Genomic DNA, 21,981 nt, shown 5'->3' on the forward strand with positions numbered 1-21,981 from the left:
GAGCTAAAGATGCATTATCTCTATTCTATTTCTTAGTGCTACCATAATTTTGTATGTTCTTTGTGAAGAGAAATGACACATCTATATCCACTTAGCTTACTATTTGACAATCTACCTTGACAAGACTTTACTTTTCCAGTAAATTCTTGCCCAGGAAGGTAAAGTTGCAAATAAACCTATCATTTAGGAAGGCCTTGAAAATTTACTTATCCAATAAACATACTACTCAACTTGCTTTCATCACATAAACTGCTCCTTCTCACAACAGTGAATAGCTCAATTGGACTCATCAAGAAAATGGCTACCCTTTAAATCATGCCTACTATTATAACATGAACTTTACCAAATCCGAGTCAGTAACGCCTACACTGAAAGACTTGCCTTAAATGCAAATCTTATAAACAGCCTGCCTTTGACTTTGCCTTTCAAAGAGGTACTAATATTGTGAAGGTAGGGTCTTCCTTTACTGCAGAGTAAGCAACAAATTTAGTTTTCCTTGATGAACAGTTTTGGTGGCTTCTTTGCAGAGGCCGGCAAGCAGCAAGAAGTAAGCATAACTGAGTAGGGAAACAGTGTTCACTTAAACAATGGTTATGTAAACAGGGCTTCAATGGTCGTTTGTTATGCCAAAATGCATCTGTTTGTTAGTCTCTTGCTATCTCAATTACAATTCAGACCTACACTATAATAGAAAGAGTATGATACTAGAAATTAGATGCAAGTTAAAATACCTGCCTCTTCATTACCAAGTTGTTCCATATTGGGCAGTGCACTTAATTTTTCCAATCCTCAAATGACAATGACTGGTGTAAAATAGTATCAATAGTATCTTTTTCACAGGGTCATTGTTTCCTATGTGGTAACCTACATGAACATGCTTTGTACATACCTAATTGACAAAATTAGTAGTTGTTATTAGAATTGATTTATGTTATGCCGTGTTAGCTTCTGGAACTGCAATTTATGTGGAATCTCTATGTACATAATTTCTCTTTCTTTTACTGAGTCTCAAAGAGGAAGAAGAGAGGAAAATGGATGTATTTGAGATTATGAGTCCATGCTATCAGCAGCCTGTTGTGAGGAATCCTGGTAGAAACCCCACATGTGAAGGTGAGATAATCAAAGGGAGCATTGTGTCAAACCAATACCCAATAAGATCCAAAGACAGACTAATGCTTGGACCCATTTTCCATTTAGTTTCAGGTATACAACTTGACATAAATCTAATTCCAGGGGGGTAGGACAAAAATCACCCAACTGTTCATCCTCCATTCTTCAGTATATATTTTGAATGAATAATAAATATTCATCAAAATATTTATTTGTATGGTCTGCTTCTCCCTTGTTCTCAAAATGCTTAACTTGGGATATCACTACATCTTGATACTCTTTCTCCTCACTTGTTTCTTTCTTTGCCTCCTGCCTGGGTAGATATCCCAGACTGTTTTCTGTCTGGTCTGTTTTACCAACAGGCAGGCTTTCAGGGCACCCGGATGGCTCAGTACAAAGAGCATGGGACTATTGATCTCGGGGTTGTAGGCTTGAGCCCCAGGTTGGGTACAGGGATTACCCAAATAAGCAAACAAAACTAGGCAGTCTTTCTAATAGCCACACATTGCTTTCACCATATAATCCAGCTAGGGGAGAGACTGAGATCAAAAAATGAGAAGAGGGACAAACTGAAGAAGAACAAATGCCTACTCGTTATCCCTACTTCCCAATCCCACCCCAAGTAATCAGTAGTTGTACTATTACCACTTTAATTTTTCTCTTTGCTTTCACAGATAAAGATGACTGAATTCCACATTTAATGTCAATTATGCAATGAAGGATTTATCTAGGAGAATCATTGTTCTTTTTATTTTACTTTATTTTATTTGAGAGAGACAGAGACAGTGTGAGTGGGGGGGGGGGGGCAGAGAGAGAGAGAAAGAGAATCCCAAGCAGGCTCCACGCTGCCAGCGCAGAGCTCTCCGTGGGGCTTGAACTCACGAAACCATGAGATCATGACCTGAGACAAAAGCCAGAGTCAGATGCTTAGCTGGCTGACCCACTCAGGTGTCCCTAGAAGAATCATTGTTTAAAGGCAAAAGAGAAAGATCTGTGAGTGTGCAGAGTTTGGGAAGTAAACAAAAATTTGGCAAATATTGTCACACATATAGAGCACTTTAACTCCATGCATCATATTCTGATCTTGCTTTGGCACTTCTGCTCTTAAGGTTTGCTCTTAGATTTAGAACCTGATACACTATTCATTAGAAGGATCCAGAACCCTGGTTCAAATACTCCTATTGTTGACACTCTCATGTAGATGCCAAATCAGACAATTAGATTTTCTTCTCCCTCTTGCTCTTACCTTCCCTTACCCCTTTATCAGAAATTTATCTGGGTTCTCACCTCAAAGTGAGAGCTTTGTGGAACAGGGCCAACCTGGGGCACAAAGCTTGAAAATGGTGCCACCTTGATGACTCCCCAAATTCCTTCAATCGTACTTTGCACAGCTTGCTCTAACACCTTTCTACCCATTTTAACATCAGTTATGCCAAACATATCAATTTATAAAAAATCATTGAAAAAGGCTGTCATTTTTGGAAAATGTGTTCAATAAAAGATTTCAGTGAAAATCAATATTCAGGATCCCAGGCTCTTAGGGAAACTAATTAAAATGTATTGCCCTTTTCAACTAGCTGCTGAATCATTTTATTGATACAGAACTTTTATCTTCATTTCAAAGTAAACATTTTGAAATACCTTTTCGTTTCCAGCTAACCATAAAATATTCCATTTTTTCTCACGAAGAATTGGAGTTCATATACACATTTTTATAAATCAGCTAGATTTTGTAACTATTTTTAGATAATTGGTTATTTATTGTTAAATTTACCATTTCAAATTGAATAACATTGTTTCTTTTAATTATTTTACATTTTATGGTTTTTTCCTGCTCTTGGACTTTAAAATCAGGGGAAGTATTTTCAAAGCAAATGTGTTAAAGAGAACTGTATGGTATAATCCAAAATATTAAAAGTAATTTTTAAAAGTAGCATACAAACAAGGCAAATATTCATATGCAAATATAGAAAGCATGGTCAAATATGGCACAATCATTAAGGAAGGCCATGTATAACCAACATTTCAAAAAGACAGTAGCAGCCTTTTGGATTACCCCCTATTCTGTATACATATCTTTAGGTTTGTCATTACATTTAAATTTATATTATGCATATATATATATATATATATATATATATATATATATATATATCACTACTGGAATGACATCTATGACTACAGATTTCAGATTGCACATGTTAATCTATTAAGTCTACAGATATGGGACGAAAGGAAATAATCACAGGCATGTATGAATTTAAGTTCAACAGCAAGAGAAAATGAATTCTGATATAATATTTGAGATTTAAGTTTCTTAATTTAAGCAACGATTAAGGAAAACTCTGCAGTTACAAAGAAAAAAATGTATTTAACTCTCTTTTTGATAGGATTGGTACAAATAATTACTAATCAAAATTTATCACCTTCCCAAAAGTGACATCTTTACATCTATTTTTTTTTAAGTAGCATTTAACACAATCATGTAAAGAGAATAATGACACTATGCTAAAGTAAGCTAATGAATAGATCCCTGACTGGATTGTAGGTCACAAGAGGTTAAGGACCATATCAGTCTGATTTATGCATTCTCCTAAAAAGATAGCACAGTGTCCAGCTCAGAGCACCTGATTATATGTGTTGAATAAAGGAAGAAGTGAGGTGGTGATTGTAGTACAAGGGTAGTTCCCAACCACCCCAAAGTTGAACCAATTCCTAATAGCCCTGCAAAGCACTCTGAACTTTGGGTCCTACAATTTCTGCAATTGCAGTAAAATTCACATAATATAAATTTAACCATTTACCATTTTAAAGTGTACGATTCAATGACATTTTAGAACATTCACCATGTTGTGCAATCATCACCATACTATCTAGCTTCAAGACTTTCATCACTCCAAAAGGAAACCCATTTAGCAGTCACTTCCCGTTCTCCTCTTGCCTTTACCCATGCCAACAACTACTCTGCATTCTTTTTCTATGAATTTACATATTCTGGGGGCTTCATATAAATGGAATCATAATTTGTGGCTTTTTGTATCTGGTTCTAGGCTCCTGAAATAGCAAAGTCTGAAAAAAAAAGACTTTCTTTTCCCTTCTTTGGTCTATAAAACCCTATAAAAGACACTGGGTATGGTCAGCAACTCCCTTATTCACAAATATTTAACTTAGGATAGCAACTACATAATGATATTCAAAACAATGATTAAAAGTGAAGAGAAAGCCTGTGCTGAGTTCATAAGATCAACACCAAGGGGAAAAATATAAGCACTGATTCTTTTATTTTGCATATTATCTTTACATATATTTCTTGAAATCATCCATTCATTTATCCTTTCATGAAATGTATTTATTTATTCATCCATTCAGCAAACAATATTAATTATTTATCAACCACTGTGCTAAGTGCTAAGAATTCCAAGATGGAACAAGTTCATATCTTATCCTCAAAGAGCTTACAATTTGAAAGGAAATTGGTGGACTTGCCCACAGGACCATTTTAACATATAATTTTATAACCAATTATCTGAGACTTACCAGAAGCACATTTGCACACTTTGGGAAAGGACAGTCTAGGTAGAAAAACATGTTCAAAGACAGAAATGAACAAGAACTTGCCCATCTGAGGTAAGACCAGTGTTACTCTTTCAGTTTGTTTTCTCACTTGGTTGTAATTTTCACAAGAAGGTTCATGCCTATTGTTTGTTGTTGTTGTTGCTGTTGTTGTTGTTTTTACCTACACCCTATACCCAACACTTTGTTCAATGCCAAAGTGAGCATTTTATTTCTTGATTCACTCATTAGTAAAGCATCTTCTACTCCCTGTTCCCAGTCTGAGTTGATAACTATATTATATTGCAGTAACAAGAAATATCTGTGCCTGAGTGATTTTCCCCACCAACCACCAATAGAGAGGTATCTCGGCTATGAGAAATTCTCTTTGATTTTTCCCCTTATTTGCTTCTAGTAGGGAGTTACAGTGGGAAAAGTCTATCATTGATAGTTCTAATTCTTTGGCCCTGTTAGCCCTCAAGTGTAGGTGTTGGTAACTGGGTATCTACAGACTTAACCCCAAACAATTCCTTGTCCAAACATGAGTAAAGCAGTTACTACATTAGGAACCCCAATCTCACCAGAACAGGGCCTGCCCTAAGTCTGGTATCTGTTGTCACAGGCATGAACTACTTGGCACATACATACTCAGTGACTTGAAGTCTCCTAAACCCAGTAGTATTTTGTGGTCAGTCAATAGAATTACACAACCGGTTCTTTAAATGTAGCCTAGAAACACTTGGGGAGCCCTAAGACTTTTTGAGATTCATAAAATCATTAATGTATTATTTGCCTTTTGCACTCTATCTCACGAGTCTGTGATGGACTTTAAGAGGCAACTGGACCTGTGATGACATCATTGTTCTGACATCTTTATCCTGACGGACAATGAAATATGTGCTTGTATATTTCTGTGTTGTAAACCTCTGTTTTAATTTGCAACATAGTAAACATCAATAGACAGTATCAATAGACAATATCACGCAAACATAGCATTAAGGTGTTTTAGACCCCAAAAGTTTGAGATCTGCTGCATTAGACTGTTGTCTTGGTTTTGTGATTGAACGACTTAGAATATCTTCAACCACAATTCATCTGGCCAGGCCCATGAGTTCCTGTCTAGCCTTTTCTAGCCATTCTTCTTTACGGGGATTCAAACATTATCATTTTCTCAGATGTCAAAAAGCAACAGTTGAACTGTTTCAAATAGTAGACAATGCCTGGGACACTTGGTTTATCAACTGTCCAAACCATGATCACCTAGACAACTCTACATATGGTATCAACTTGAATCCCTGTATTAACAAGGTATGTAGTGTAGAACCCGTCAGGATGGTGCTTAGGTCAATGTTTTTAAGGAAGGAAGAGAGGAAGCATGTCTGGATCAAGCCTAGGTTTTCATTCCTCTTAGAAATGAAATTAATTTTTTTTCTTCAACCTGTGAGATGGGTTTTTCAGATGCAGAGACTAGTGTAGTGGCCATAAGAATGTCTCTTTCAGGTCTCCAAGTGCAGGGAACATAATGGACCAGTAGCTCCAGCTGTTATTCTTTCAAAAATCCATCACTAAGTTCATGCTGAGGCCACATTTCCCAGTGGCTTCTCCCAGCCAATTAATGAGCACAGCAGGGATACCAAGGTATGCTCTATCCTGGCAGATGCTAGACAACTGTGATGGCCAGCTCAGACTCCAGGAACGCTCCCACCCTCAGCTCACACACATTCCCAAAGACCTTGATGAGTTGCTCTCAGAACTATACTGAGCTTAACCTGCCTTTCTTCCTTGTCCTACCCCCTTATCGCACCTTCCTTCACCCAGAATCAAACCTACATTGTAATCTGATGGGGTTTTTTTTTTCCAGTTTCTTCTGGCTCCCCCTTCCATTCTCTCTCACATGTGTTTCTAGTGATACATGTGCTACATTTTTAATCCCATCTTGGTGTTTATTTTCCCTAGGTTTTGTTCCACTTCATTCAGATCCCAAACTCTTACCCATGAGTCCCTTCTCAGTATCCTCTGATTTCTAAAACTGACTTACCTTTGTGTACCTTATAATTGTTCACACTTACTGTGATATTACTAAAGGTTCAAAACAAAGCTAATTAAAAAAATATTTTAATGTTTATTATTTTTGAGGCACACACACACACAGAGCAAGCAGGGAAGAGACAGAGAGAGAGAGGGAGACACAGAATCAGAAGCAGGCTCCAGGTCCTGAGCTGTCAGCACAGAGCCAGACCCAGGGCTCAAACTCACAAACCCTGAGACCATGACCTGAGCTGTAGTCTGTCACCCAAATGACTGAGGCACCCAGGCACCCCAAAACGAAGCTAATTTTTAAAGGTGAAGCTTAATTTTTAAAGCTCACTACCTTTCGTTCTTCTTATCTCACACAAAATAATTTCTCTTAACCACATTCCCAAGACTGCCAATTTTAAAAATTATTTTGCTAATTCCTTGGAAACCTACAGGATTTTTCTTTATAGGACTGTTTATAGCTTTTATCAGAGACAGACAATCCAAGCTACTCCCTTAGCCACTGAAGGCAATGACATAAAGCATATCTCCGGTTCAGACAGTTTACACCAAAAAATGCAAAAATAAATAAATAAATAAATAAATAAATTGTGAGTGAGTGAGTGTGTGTGTGTGTGTGTGTCTGAAATACCATCTTTATAGTTGTGCTCCTTTCAAAATAAGTCATTGCATGTTGAATATTTATTTATTTTAATTGGCTTTAACTTTTTCTTCTTCAGATGTATTTTGAGGAAGTAAGGAGCTGCATGGCTAAGAAGAAAGGTAATAAATGTTCTTATGTTTTGGATCGTTGTATTGCTCTAAATTACTTTTTGTCATTTAATTATAATTTTTTTTATTTTTACATTTATTTATTTTTGAGAAACAGAGTGAGACAAAGCGTGAGCGGGGGAGGGGCAGAGAGGGAAGGAGGCACAGAATCGGAAGCAGGCTCCAGGCTCTGAGCAAGAGGTCAGCACAGAGCCTGATGCGGGGCTCGAACCCACAAACTGAGATCATGACCTGAGCCGAAGTCAGACGCTCAACTGACTGAGCCACCCAGGTGCCCCTTGTTGTTTAATTATAAAATTGACATTCACGGGACTTCAAAATCCTAAACTAATTGACAAACTCAGTGCTACCTATTTGCAGATATATTTAAGCCAAAAATCTATATATCTACATATCTACATATCCACAAATCCACATAGATATATAGATATATAGATATAGATAGATATAGATATAGATGATATAGATATAGATATAGATATAGATATAGATATAGATATAGATATAGATATAGATATAGATACAGATATAGATAGCTATAGATAGCTATAGATAGATATGAGAGGAAGAGAAAAAGTGAAAGAACCTCATTAAAATTAGGAGGCAAGTCTGATACAAGATTTCCTGACGACAACTTGAATAATGTCTATAAGGGACTTTGTGTTCCCTCCCCAGCAATACTAGCATTTATTCAGACCCTTATTCCTTCATTTTATTTGCAAAGTCCATTGGAGTGAAGAGACTGGGCATTGCAGCCTATCATTTCTAAACAGACTTGATTTAAAAGTTTTCTGGGTCGGGGCGCCTGGGTGGCGCAGTCGGTTAAGCGTCCGACTTCAGCCAGGTCACGATCTCGCGGTCCGTGAGTTCGAGCCCCGCGTCAGGCTCTGGGCCGATGGCTCGGAGCCTGGAGCCTGTTTCCGATTCTGTGTCTCCCTCTCTCTCTGCCCCTCCCCCGTTCATGCTCTGTCTCTCTCTGTCCCAAAAATAAATAAAAAAACGTTGAAAAAAAATTTTTTTAAGTTTTCTGGGTCACATATGCTCCCTCAGGTTCCTACTGCAGTATGATATTAATCATGTGGGATATTTGTAAAAGGCATCAGCAAATACTTTCTTTTTTAAATGAAAGGGATCCCAAAGTAGGTCACTCATTAAAACCTCTTCAATAGAGAAATGATCTGAAAAGGGACTGGAGCTAAGAAACTGCTGAAAAGAATTGCACTGATTCCCATATGTGAGAAACACACATTTAAATATTCCATTGCATTCTCCGCATTTTGTATTTTGTCTGTCAACTCAACATAGCCACCATGTTCCACTGTTCCTTCTCTTTCTAATCATTTTTATTCAAAATCTAAACGTCACTCTCTCCGTTATACATGCAAATTGACAATATATTAAGAGTTTAATAGTGTTGCTGATTTTAACCAACGTAAAACCCCTGCGATAGAAAAATTACCTGTTTCATTTAGCGGCAATAATGGTGTTTGAAATCCACTATTGCCCTTATCCAGCTAAGCGTTCAGGGCAAATACTGTAGGCTTATTTGCTCTATATATTTTGCTAAACATGATTGAGAAGACAAAAAGCAACTAAATCACTTCCCTACACTTTCCCTCTTTTTTGTCATGTTTCTCATGAGATGGCTATTAGGGGTACTATGATCTAAATGAAACAGCTAGGAATGCTAAAGGCAATGAATCTCTATCCATACCTATGCCTGAAGGAGACAAAACAGCCAACCAACCAACAGACCCTGCTTCTACTCAGCCTTCAAGCAGCAGTCCAATGTCATGCTCTCTGTAGGATTCTCCTCAATAACCTTGAACCACATGAGTTATCTTTTCCTCTCGTCTTCCACAGTACTTCATTTAAATTTCTCTTAAGACACTTCCTTGTTAGACTGTAACTTTCTTGTTTCTACATCTGTTTTCTTGGCTCGACTATTGGGCATTGGGCCACTTAAATGAGGTCTTAATCACCTTTGCCGTTTTCACAAAACCCAGCTTGTACTGAGGTAACAGGATGAAACACTGCTCTAATTTGCCAAAGACAGAAGTTTCCTGGGATGCATGGCTTTTAGTCCCAAGCCATTGGGATAGGTGGTCATCCTAGTTAAGCATTTGCTACATGCAAAATACTTGAATAATCACAATTCTTCTATGTCTCAAAGTTCATTCTTCATCAACTAATTCACTGGATGAGTGTTCTAGGTACTTGGTTGATCAGTATACAAAGCACAAAAGGATCCTACTCTCACATTGCTTTCATTCTAGGGTGAGATTGGAGATAAATATTGTTGCTTCCCTTTGCAAACAGGACAATTTTATTCAGGGAGGGGAAATAACTGCTGAAATTCCTGTAGTAAGCAAGTGGCACAACCATATCTCTCCTTGATGTCCAAGGAAGGGTTTTTTTTTTTCCTCCTGAATTAACCTACTTACTTTTAAAGAACAAACATATTCCTTAGACCTGCTACTAAAGAATTCTTTAAAGAGTCTGTGCATTGCTATCAGCAAAATTAGGTATTCCTTTTGGTAACCTCTAAATAAAAAGAAGCATGGCTATTAATGACAGACAATTCAAGCTCTATATTCACTAGACTCATACTTACTATTTGAAGAAAATACTCTGCAGGTGGTGACCTTGTGAATTTGATACAGTAATCAGTAGATAAAACATCAAACTTACCCCACTTCTAATGTCACTCTGCCCTTTGATTCTCCGTGTAATTACAGTAATCTCCAGTCAGAGGATGCTGAAATCAAAAATACATTTCATATTAGGTATAATATCTCTTTGCATTTGGATAATTGCATATTGCATGTTATGTAAAAAAAAATGATAACCAATAGAAAATTGGAGAAGAAAACAAAAGGGACAATTCTACTTGAAGCAAGCCTGATCTGAAGCCTTTTCATGCACACCAAACACTTGCCAGATATATGTGGAATGACTGTTGACTTTACAAGCAGATTCATGTGTGAACAGCAGAGCATCTGATGTTTTGATTGATGACATTAATGAAAAGCAATTAGTCAAAAACACTTTCATTGAGGAAGAGAAAAGGCATGTGCATGTACATTATAAAATAACATAAAACGGGTCATAAAACATATTTTTATTCCCTTACTTCAAACAGATTCTGAACTGGAAATTTCTTTAGAACAATGAAAACAGATAAGCAAAATGACTTTTCTGGTCACTCTTGCTTGTCTATCTTTAAGTAGTTTTTTTTTAACCTAAGAGTTTAAATTTAGCTCAAATTAAGAAACAAGCATGAGAAGGTACAAGATGAAATTCTGAGTAAAAGACAAAAGAGATCTGACATGAGAGAAGTCACATCTAATCTTAGGGTAGAGAAAAGTTGGCCTCAACTATCTGTGTATAGATTCTTATTAACTCATCTCTGACTGCGTGGAGAGGTCTTCTTTCCCACAGTTGAACCAAGGAGGGAATACAACCAAGTGAAGCCTTTACTCCACCCCTCAACTAAAAACTACACAGGTTAGTGGAAGGGAAGTGTTTACAGTTGGCACACTGTACATAGAAGATGGCACACATGTCTCTTATCTTCCTAGTAAAGCTAACTCTAAGTCGGGTTAGGTTGGTTAGTACCAATATGCTACTATAAGATTTCGTCAGTTCTAAAATGCACAGGTTAAAAATCCATCTGTGAAATTCAGAATTCATCCTACAATTTATAGTATTTTACAATTTTTGTTTGCAGGGAAACACTTCTGGGGCAGTTCTAAATTACTTATCAATGTGTGAACCTGGTGGTTATGCCTGGAGTCATTCCAGAAGCTCCTCAACTTTTCAGTCTTCCTACCATTAGGGCACTTGACGCGAGAGCATGTATGTGTTTGTGTGTGTGTGTGTGTGTGTGTGTGTGTATACACACACATACATATACATTCACACTATTGTCTGAAAATTTTCCGCCAACATCTCCTGGTAAGAGCATGAACATATTAGCATCAAAGCTTGTAGCATAGGTGACAGCTATTTGGAAAAACATACTCTGTGACAACAGTGGACAGTTTTTACATGCTGCATCACCAACTCTTTTTAGAGCACAGAGTGTGAAATGTAGAGAAAAAAATAGATATAAATGACATTGATTTAGAGGAGAATGAATGAATGTGAAGGAGTTGTAGAAATTCCTTATTCATCTCTCTTACCTTTTCCTTTGGAGTTTGCAAACTGTATTGTATAGTTTTAAAAATATATATTTAAACTCATGATAGCATTTTAATTAAAGGAATAATAGTGCTAAGCAATAGGAAAATAGTATGCTAGTTAACTGACAGCATTTTTAAAATTTCTTAGTTGTCTGTTAAATAATAGTATCTTGATTTAATGAACTAATGTTTTTATCATCCAGATGATATCAGAAAAGAATTTCTCTAATTACTAGACAAGAAGGGTAATAGAATTTTATGCACCATTTGAACATAGATCAACTGAGGGAAAAAAAATCACAGGATCATGAAAAGATTGTGAAACACAACAAAAAGGGAATAATTTTCTGAATATGCAAAGGAAAAGCCTAATAGTGACAATAACTTCCTACAGAAAACACATAAAATTTGGAGCCATCTTATTTGCAGATTGAATACCATTAAATAATAAACCTAAGAAATGAAAAGTAAAATGTGTGATGAAAATCTAACACGAGTACAACTTGAGATGGAAAGAAACCAAATCAACTCAGGAAAGCTTTTGAGAAAACCATAGAAAACTAAAATCTGCCTGAAGCACTCAGAAAATTTAATCAGTAAAGTAAAAGATAAACAAGAAAAATTACTCCAGAATTCACAGAAATAGAAGTGTTTTCTTATTCTTTCCAAGGACACTTTTATGGCAACATTCTATCTCAGAATTTAATGCTGCCTGTGCTCCAACTAGTAATGAATTTAACTGACCTCTCCCTGTGGATAAGTAGCAATTCAGAGAATGAGTATCTCAGGAAATCTAGACAAAGGAACAGAAACCATATGTAAACTACTACCAATAATTATGGAACCTTGATCCACAGAAAGCAGGACTTAAGATTGCAAATAGAGACTGAATCTGAGGGTTGCAATTTGAGTCCTCACATAGAGGCAGAAAATAAGCCAGCTCAACATCAAGTCTTTTCAGTTACCCAAGCCAATTATTTACTTTTTTTTTTTTGCTTCAGCCAGTTAGACTTATTTTTTTTTTAATTGAGGTACCATTTCTAAAGGAAAGCAATAAAGCTAGTAAGTAACCCCTCCCCCTCAAGATAACAATACATCTAATGGATAAGAAGAACATAAGAGTGTATATCTGGTCTCTAGTGTCACTCTCCTTTCAGAGGTGGGTTCTAAATTTAGTGGTCAATACTGCACTCACAATATCCACACAGAAGTCAAAAGAGTAAACAAAAAATAGGTCTTTGCCTTTTGTGACATTAGCCTACTATTAACTAAAGTTTCCATACAAAGGTACTGAAAACTACATCTTTGCTTTATTTTTGTGTACCCTGGCCTAACAAAGCCCAGACCGTACTCTACAGCAGGAAACAAGCTGAACAGCATTCCAGAGAAAATTATCTCACAAAAGCTCACCACTATTCAATCATAGATGGTAGATGAAAGTGTTTGGACTTCCCTAAGACCTATCATTCCCTACTTGTCCTTTGCATGTCAGTCATTGAGTGAGGGGCTTTACACAGTTTATTTCTTCTTGCTCCAAAACTCACTCTAAAACCACATTAGAGATGAGGTAATAACAGAAAGGTTGAGTCATTTGTCCAAAGTCACAACACTGGTGATTGAAAAGTACATTTCTCAGGTTCCTAACTCTCTTCCTCCCCAACACCCCCCCCCCCCCAACTTCAAGGAATTAATTCACTCTGAGAAAATACTTTTTGGTTTAACTATTCCTTGGACTACTTCTAACAGTATTTCTACATGGTTGTTTGTCACTTGAGATTTCCAGGTGAAGAGAGCATTAACTTTAACCATCACCTGTCACTTCCCCACACACGTTGCTTTAATATGGATTTGGGTTGATTAAATACAATACTCCAATGACTACTGAAGGATCTTTCTCCTTGTAATATGGGAAGACCATAATGCCATTTTCCTTACCTCTGACAATAGTATAATTGGTCCCTAATGTCCCTATATATATAATTGGTCTTCTAACATCACCATAAAAAAACAAAATGCAAGAGTTATATGCAGTTGCAGATGTGACTATTTCCCTTAACTATATTTGACCTCTTTTAATAGGCTAATTTCACTATCACTGTATCATTAATCTCAGAAACTTCAGCTGAAGAAAAAAAGCAACCTTCACATTATAAAACATCACAGTATAACATATGAATATTAATAGGAACATTCTGATATTGGTATAAATATTATCATGCACTTAATTAAAAAATGAGTAACTTGCTTTGATAAAATGCTATAGTTTTAGTCATTACATGAAAATGAAATACACACTAATTATTTAAACACTATAAAGCAAAATATCTTGTGTAGCTCTTATGTTAAATAGAAATAAATATATTTAATGACAATATCCTTTAGATTATTAATATTATTTACTGACTAAATGGCTTTTTTGTGTAAAAATAGTAGAAATTGAAAATCTTTGATGCCATAACTAATATCCTGAGTCAGTAATGTACTAAGGTCCAGACTATATTTTATTATACAAAAGGAAAGCGATATGCTTTGCCTTAACGACAAAGCCAATATGGTTTCACAAGACTTTTTTTTTTTAATTTCCCCTCATTGCATCCTTAGTAGCTGTACGAAATTGGGCACGTTACTTCTGAGTTTCAAATACATTGATTAAATGGGGCTGAAATGTATATCTCTCAAAGTTGTTACAAGAAGTACATCTTAAAATATATGTGTAATTAGTGTAGCATGCACATATATTAAATAGCAAAGTCACGTTCAACCCCCATATCATCTGACTCTAAACCCATTATGGAACCTCTTGTTTAACTATGTCACCAAATTTGCTTTGTTTCCCCTTTGCTGAGTTTCTCTCCCAAACTCCTTATATTATAGAAAGAATGCAGAAAGAACACACACGACCTGTTTAAGGCCTAATTTGGCCTCAAGTCAGAAATGGCAGGAATCAAACTATAAATCTCTGAATAACCCAAGGAAGCTAACTGTAAAAAAAATGTACTGACACAAAGTATGGGTGATTCAGCTGGGCCCGTGTAATATGACTTCTGGAGAGGAAAGGGAGGAAGTCTATAATCCAGAGTAAAATTTAAACCTATGCCTTATTCAACTCCAGTCTTGTAGCAAGCACACCAGAACCTCAAAAGAAGCAATACAGAAGACAATAGAGATACTTTGGGTAGGAAGGCTAGAATTCCCTACTAAATTTTTGGTGCCTACAATGAAGTTTCTTCAAAATCAGAAGAAGAGAGTTTTATTGCCTTTTACCATTTATTGGGTAATTTTTTAAGAAAAACAGGGATTTTGATAGGATACTTTTGAACTATATGAAAAGTGTATCATCTATGTATAAAATAATAAGAATGAGACTTTCGTGTCTTAATCTTTCAACCACGTGTGTTATGCATACATTCTCTTTCAAATCTACTCATTGATGACAGCATTTTGTTTGCATATCTTCTGACGCTGGTCTTGCTCTTAATTTTATTATAGCTGTTTTTTGTCTTGTCCCATTTCCCATAATAAATGCAAAGTTCTTTGAGAGTGGGAAATATTTTATTTATTTAGTCATTTATGCATCCAAAAACTATTTAAGGAACTGCTATATGGAAGGCACAAGAACATATGGATATTGTATAGTCAATCTTTGACAAAGCAAAAAAGAATATCCAATGGAAAAAAGATACTCCCTTCAACAAATGGTGTTGGGAAAACTGGACAGCAGCGTACAAAAGAATGAAACCAGACCACTTTCTTACACCAAACACAAAAATAAATTTAAAATAGATAAAAGCCCTAAATGGGAAACTTTAAACCATAAAAAACTGTAGAGGAGAAAACAGGCAGTAACCTCTTTGACACTGGCTATAGCAACTTCTTATTATATAGGTCTCCCGAGAAAAGGGAAACAAAAGCAAAAATAAACTGTTGGGACTTCAAAATAAAAAGCTACCATATAACAAAGGAAACAATCAAGAAAACTAAAAGGCAACCTATGGAATAGAAGAAGATATCTGCAAATGACATATCAGATAAAGGGTTAGTATCAGAAATCTATAAAGAACTTATCCAACTCAACACCCAAAAAATGAATAACGCCATTAAAAAAAATGGGCAGATGACATATATAGACACTTTTCCAAAGAAGACATCCAGATGACTAACAGACACATGAAAAGATGCTCCATATCACTCATCATCGGGGAAATGCAAATAAAAACTACAATGAGATATCCCCTCGCACCTGTCAGGATGGCTAAAATAAACAACACAAGAAACAACAGGTTTTGGTGGGGGTGTGGAGAAAGGGGAACCCACTTACACTGCTGATGGGAATGGAAACTGGTGCAGCCACTCTAGAAAACAGTGTGGAGTTTCCTCAAAAGTTAAAAATAGAACTACCCAATGATCCAGCAATTGTACTACTATGTATTTACCTAAAGACAAAAATATTGACTTGAAAGGATACATGTACCCCAATGTTTATAGCAGCAACATCTACAATAGTTAAATTATGGAAGCCTCCCAAGTGTCCATGGACTGATGAATGGGTGGCATTATATATATAATACTCAGCCCTGTAGAAGAGGAGATCTTACCATTTGCAACAATGTGGATGGAGGTAGAGTATTATGTTAAGTGAAATAGAGGAAGACAAATACCATATGATTTCACTCATATGTGGAATTTAAGAAACAAAACAAGCAAGCAAAGGAGGAAAAAAAAGGAGAGAGGGAGGCAAACCAAGAAATTCTCTTGACTATGAAGAGCAAACTGATGGCTACCAGAGAGGAGGTGGATGAGGAGATTCAGAAGAGAACTTGCGATGAGCACCAGGTATCGTATGGAAGTGATGAATCACTATATTGAACACCTGAAACTAATATTATGCTGTGTGTCAACTGGAATTTAAATAAAAACTTATAAAATAAAATGTAGTTTGTATATACTACAATGGAATACGATTCAGCAACAAAAAAGGAACAAAATGCTGATTCATTCTACGACCTCGAAAACATTAAGTGAAAAAAGTCAGCCACAAAGGACCACATATTGTGTAACTTTATTCACATAATATGTCCATATTAGGCAAATCTGTAGCAACAAAAATAGATTAGTGGTTGACAGGGGCTAGGAGGAGAGGTGGTGAGGGTGTCTGCTAAAGTGTACTAGGTTTCTTTTGAGGTAATGAAAAGGTTCTGAAATTAGATAGTGGTGATGGTTGCACAACTTTGTGAATATGCTAAAAACTACTGAATTGTATGCTGCTAAAAACTGAATTTTATGGTATATGAAATCTCAGTAAAGCTATTATTTTTTTAAAAAATGCTGTCCTTGAATTGGATTTAAAAAAAAAAAGACATGAAGATTTTGAATACTATGAGATTTATTTAAATTCATTGATCTTATAATTGAATGAGTTAATTTCCCCAAAGAAAGAAGGTGGACTGTAGATAAACTCTCAATCTGAAATACTAATGAGATACTATACTATAAATTGAAGCATTTTAGCAAGGCGTCCAAAGGACTAGAAATCAATTAGTTTTTAGTAGATGGAAGTAAGTGGGGAAAATAACTCCTTTTCAGTTTTTACCTCTTCACCGAAATTGACCCTGTGCATTTATTTTCTCAAGTAGCTCAGAGTGGCAGTTTTTCATCTAATGTGTCCTACCCACATATTCAAATATGGATGGCCACATTTTTTATCTTACTCATTTTATTGTAGCATTTTTCTTTAAGGACCCACTCATGGATGGCAGTCCACAGTAATAGGTAAATTAAACTCTACCGTATAAAGTAAGAAAATATAATCCAAAGAGAAACGCTAAATATTATGAAAATGACGTTAACCGATCTGTAGCATGCCATGCTTCCCCTGTCTTCATATTTAACTGATTTCTGAGCTCAGCCACACCTGTGTTTTTTTTTAATTGCAATTATTACATCTTCTATTATATTATTCCATTTGTTCCTAAATGAAGCTGGTTGTGGGGCTACACATGCAGCCAATTTATCCACTAAATATATTATGATAGAACTGAATGAAAGGTTTTATTATCAATCTCATTAATTTCAAGATAGAATTTAGTGGAAATCAATATTAGAAAATGCATGATTGCTAAATCTTCTTAAAATAATAGACTCATTCATTAAGACGGCCTTCCTCCAATAGTTAGGTCTTAAATCATTGACATGGTCTAATTATTTAGCAAGGAGCAAATCGTACCTAGCTCTGCTACTTTTTGGCAATTATATGATAGGATCCTAACATAGGCCTGGACTTGAATTAATTTGAGTATGCATATAAAGTGTTTTAGCCATAAGTTGATTAGATGAAAGATGGCTACACAAAGAGAAACACGATAGCAACATGCTGACGCTTGGCAAAAATTCTGGTAACTAGCAAGCTGTTTTAACAGGATCAGAATGGGAAATGTACCAAAACAGTCCTCATTGAAAGATAGCAGGCAATTTAAAATCTTTTGAATTAAAAGATATTGCAATATAGCTAAAACTATATACAGTACTGGACATGCATTATCTATGAAAGATGAGACTCTCCATTTGTGCTTCAGCAAGCAGGATTTGGGGGCAAAAAAAAATCTCTTTACAAGTACAAAATGCAGTAGGCAGAATTATTCTCAAGAGTTACAGGTATTTTATGGACATAGCTTCTTTGGCTTTGAATTTTTCTGGTTTCAGATATTGAAATTTTAGGGAAAAATGTGTAGAAAGACAAAAATGGCTGCTGCAGGTGAAATTCTATTTCCCCTGTTTATTGATTTCACTAATCAGGTGTGACACCTAAATGAAATGGGCAACTATTTCTAGATCCAGGGTTTCACTGAGTTTTAAACAATAGTCTGTGCAGAAGTCCCATTCATTGTATTTCTTTCTGCTCAGAAAATCCACCTAAAACTAATTGCTCATTTTAGTACTGACCTGAGAGAGGCAAGTTTTCTGCTATTGTCACTTGTACAGATGGTAACTGAACACAGTCATTAAAAGTGCATACATACAGGGGCACCTGGGTGGCTCAGTAGGTTAAGCATCCGACTTCAGTTCAGGTCATGATCTTACAGTCTGTGAGTTCCAGCCCTGTGTCGGGCTCTGTGCTGACAGCTCAGAGCCTGGAGCCTGCTTCAGATTCTGTGTCTCCCTCTCTCTCTGCCCCTCCCTCACTTGTACTCCGCCTCTCTCTGTCCCTCAAAAATAAATAAACATTAAAAAAATTAAAATGCATACATACATGTACATATACATATATAATTACATTATGTATTTTATGTATTCAGTGATACATATCTTTATATGTAGACAGATATATAGATACACTTGGTGATATATACATATGACCTATTTATAACTTGTTAGCAGAGAAAACTAAGAAGATTTTGTATAGGAGAAAGAAATTAATAATTTTGATGGTAATGTTTATTAATCCTCAGTTTAATACCTATAGTACTTCCAGGAAGGAAAACAAGATTTATCTAGATAGGTTAATGTAGGATTCACAAAATACTTTGAATCTTATCTCTCTAGCAACATTAATCTCCATATTTAAATGCCCTTTTGCTTTTTAGAAGCCCAATGATTACTCCTACTAAAGTTGCTACAATGTTAGAGGTGTGCTTGTCAATAAAATGTGTAATATAATCACTGCAGACATTCTAAACAAGCTGGAGTTTCCTTACGGTTTTGTTCTCTAAAATTTATTATCTTTAATTTCTCTGATAATTGTCTTTTAAAAAAGCCCACCCTTCACAGGGCATTGCACAAAAGTATACCTATGTCAAGACCATAAATTAAAAAACAAAACGAAGGAAAACTAACAATGCACATTCGAACAGATGGTCTCTGATGCACGTGTGAAAATGATGGTAGAAAAACAGATTTGTGGCTCCTGAATAATTCTCTTCGTGGGTCAGTTTTAAAAATAACTCCAATAGCATTAATGGAAAGAGTTGAAAAAAGAAATCTAACTTAACAGTTCCAAGCAGAAGTAAAACTGAGAAGTCTATAGAAATATGATTAGAATGATAAAAGTCTTCTATAATTATTTAAAGCAAGGTGTCTTACCCTATTTGGGCACTCAAGAGGAAAATCCAGACTGTTGTGTAGGTTTCCATGATCTATTAGAGAAACTTTTCGAGTGTAGATTCTATATGCCACACCAGCAGAACACTTGCTCCAACCTACTGTTATTGAATAGAGGATAACATACATGCACAGTGGTTAAAGTGTAAGCCTGGAGTCAAATCCAGGTTTGATTTTCATGTCACCACTTACTAGCTATGTGACTCTGGGCACATTACTGTGCTAAACCCTCCATGCTTGGTTTAAATTCTGCAAAGCAGGTAATAATAGCCATCTACTGAGTCACAGAGGAAGAGTTCAATGAATATTTTTTTTGTTATTCTGAGTGTTAAATATGGTGTGTATTTATTCTGTAATAGAAAACTCTCATTAAAATAAAACCAATGGGAACAGGTCTATTCTTTTTGGCTTTAGTTTTGTAGAGTAGGGAAATATAAGGTGAGTACAAAACTGTCAGAAGAACAAGATTTGGACTTGACAAAGAAAGGGAAAGGGAGAGGAGAGAAGCAGTGAGGGGGGAAAGGTGGTCAAGATACTATGGAAGGACCCTCACTTAATTCAAAAGATTGGCAGAGTAGAAAAAAGGAGACTGGGGCGCCTGGGTGGCGCAGTCGGTTAGGCGTCCGACTTCAGCCAGGTCACGATCTCGCGGTCCGTGAGTTCGAGCCCCGCGTCAGGCTCTGGGCCGATGGCTCGGAGCCTGGAGCCTGTTTCCGATTCTGTGTCTCCCTCTCTCTCTGCCCCTCCCCCGCTCATGCTCTGTCTCTCTCTGTCCCAAAAATAAATAAAAAATGTTGAAAAAAAAAAAAATTAAAAAAAAAAAAAAAAAAAAGAAAAAAGGAGACTGAACATAAAATGACTTTAAATATCTATAGAAAATCTAAACATGCATAATGTTAATATATTCTGATAGTGTATTTCAACAGGAAGTTTCATGTGTATAATCAAAATCATTATAGTGTCCCCCTCTTTATCACCCTCAAATCAATCTAATTCCATATCCTGTTACATCTTTTGAATATGTGCCTTTCTCAACATTCCTTCTACAATATCCTGACAGGATCTCATCAATTCTCATCTGACCCATAGAATTACATGGTCTTTAATGATCTCTCACCAACAGCCCTACCAACTTGGAGCCGTCCTCCACAAATAAATCCTCATCTATAGAATAAACCCCTACATAAACGGAACTGATTCATCTTTGGGGTACTAATGGCACTTGGTCCCTAATTCCATTACCACAATCTGGCACAGCAAGAAAATGCCAAGAAGATCACTATGCCAGATCAAGCTTGCCATTTGCCAGCAGGGTGATTTGAAGAAAGTCCTGTCACTGGGAGGCTCTTTCTACCCAACAAAATCTGAATAACCCTACCACCTTTGAAAGATTATTGTAATGATTTAAGCAACCTATATAAATTACATAGAATGCATATCTTTTTATTAATGTCTCAACCATGAACATGAGCCCCGTTCTTTCCTAAGCCAATCTTGGCAATGACTGGAAGCATATTAGAAAAGCTTCATTAACTAAAGCATTGGTTCTAGACTAGATTTACATTCCAAACTAGTGTCATTATAGATATGCCTTCTGAATATCAACATGTCCACTATGGTTCAGCCTCCTCCAAACCCCAGAGGTACACGTCAAGTCCATAGTTCTTGACTTACGAACCCTTTGTTGTCTCAAGCCTTTACAAGTTGGCTGTTACCAGTCCCTACTTCTCACAACTGTACCCAACTCTCCTGACAAGAATGTGAACCTGAGCCCCAGTTCCCAGTATGTTGGCTGTGATCTGCTTCACACTGCACAAAATTCTTGAACTGAGGTAGTAGACTGATATTCTGGTGTTTACGAACTGGCTCTGCGGGGAAAAGCGCAGCAGGCATGGAGACAGAGTCTGATTTGCAATAATTACCAATTTCTAGACTGTAAATACTCCCACCATGGTTAAAAGCTAAAAACCTGACCTCATCAAACAGAGAATAGAGAAGAAACGCACATTATCAGCTTTCACAAGTCAATTCTGTCATTCAGCCTATCTACCTTGGACATAGCAAGCATGAGAACAACTACCTGAGAAACATTCCAACCAGAGAGGACCCTTCATGTCAACGCTAGATTATACCTGAGCTTTTTATGTGCCTTTACGTGATTTCTTGGATTTGTGACCTTTTGTTTAAGTATTAATTTTCTTTCTCAAGTCTCTTTCTCTCACCTCAACTGCTT

This window comes from Neofelis nebulosa, chromosome 14, assembly GCF_028018385.1.
Source record: "Neofelis nebulosa isolate mNeoNeb1 chromosome 14, mNeoNeb1.pri, whole genome shotgun sequence".
Taxonomy (NCBI): Eukaryota; Metazoa; Chordata; class Mammalia; order Carnivora; family Felidae; genus Neofelis; species Neofelis nebulosa.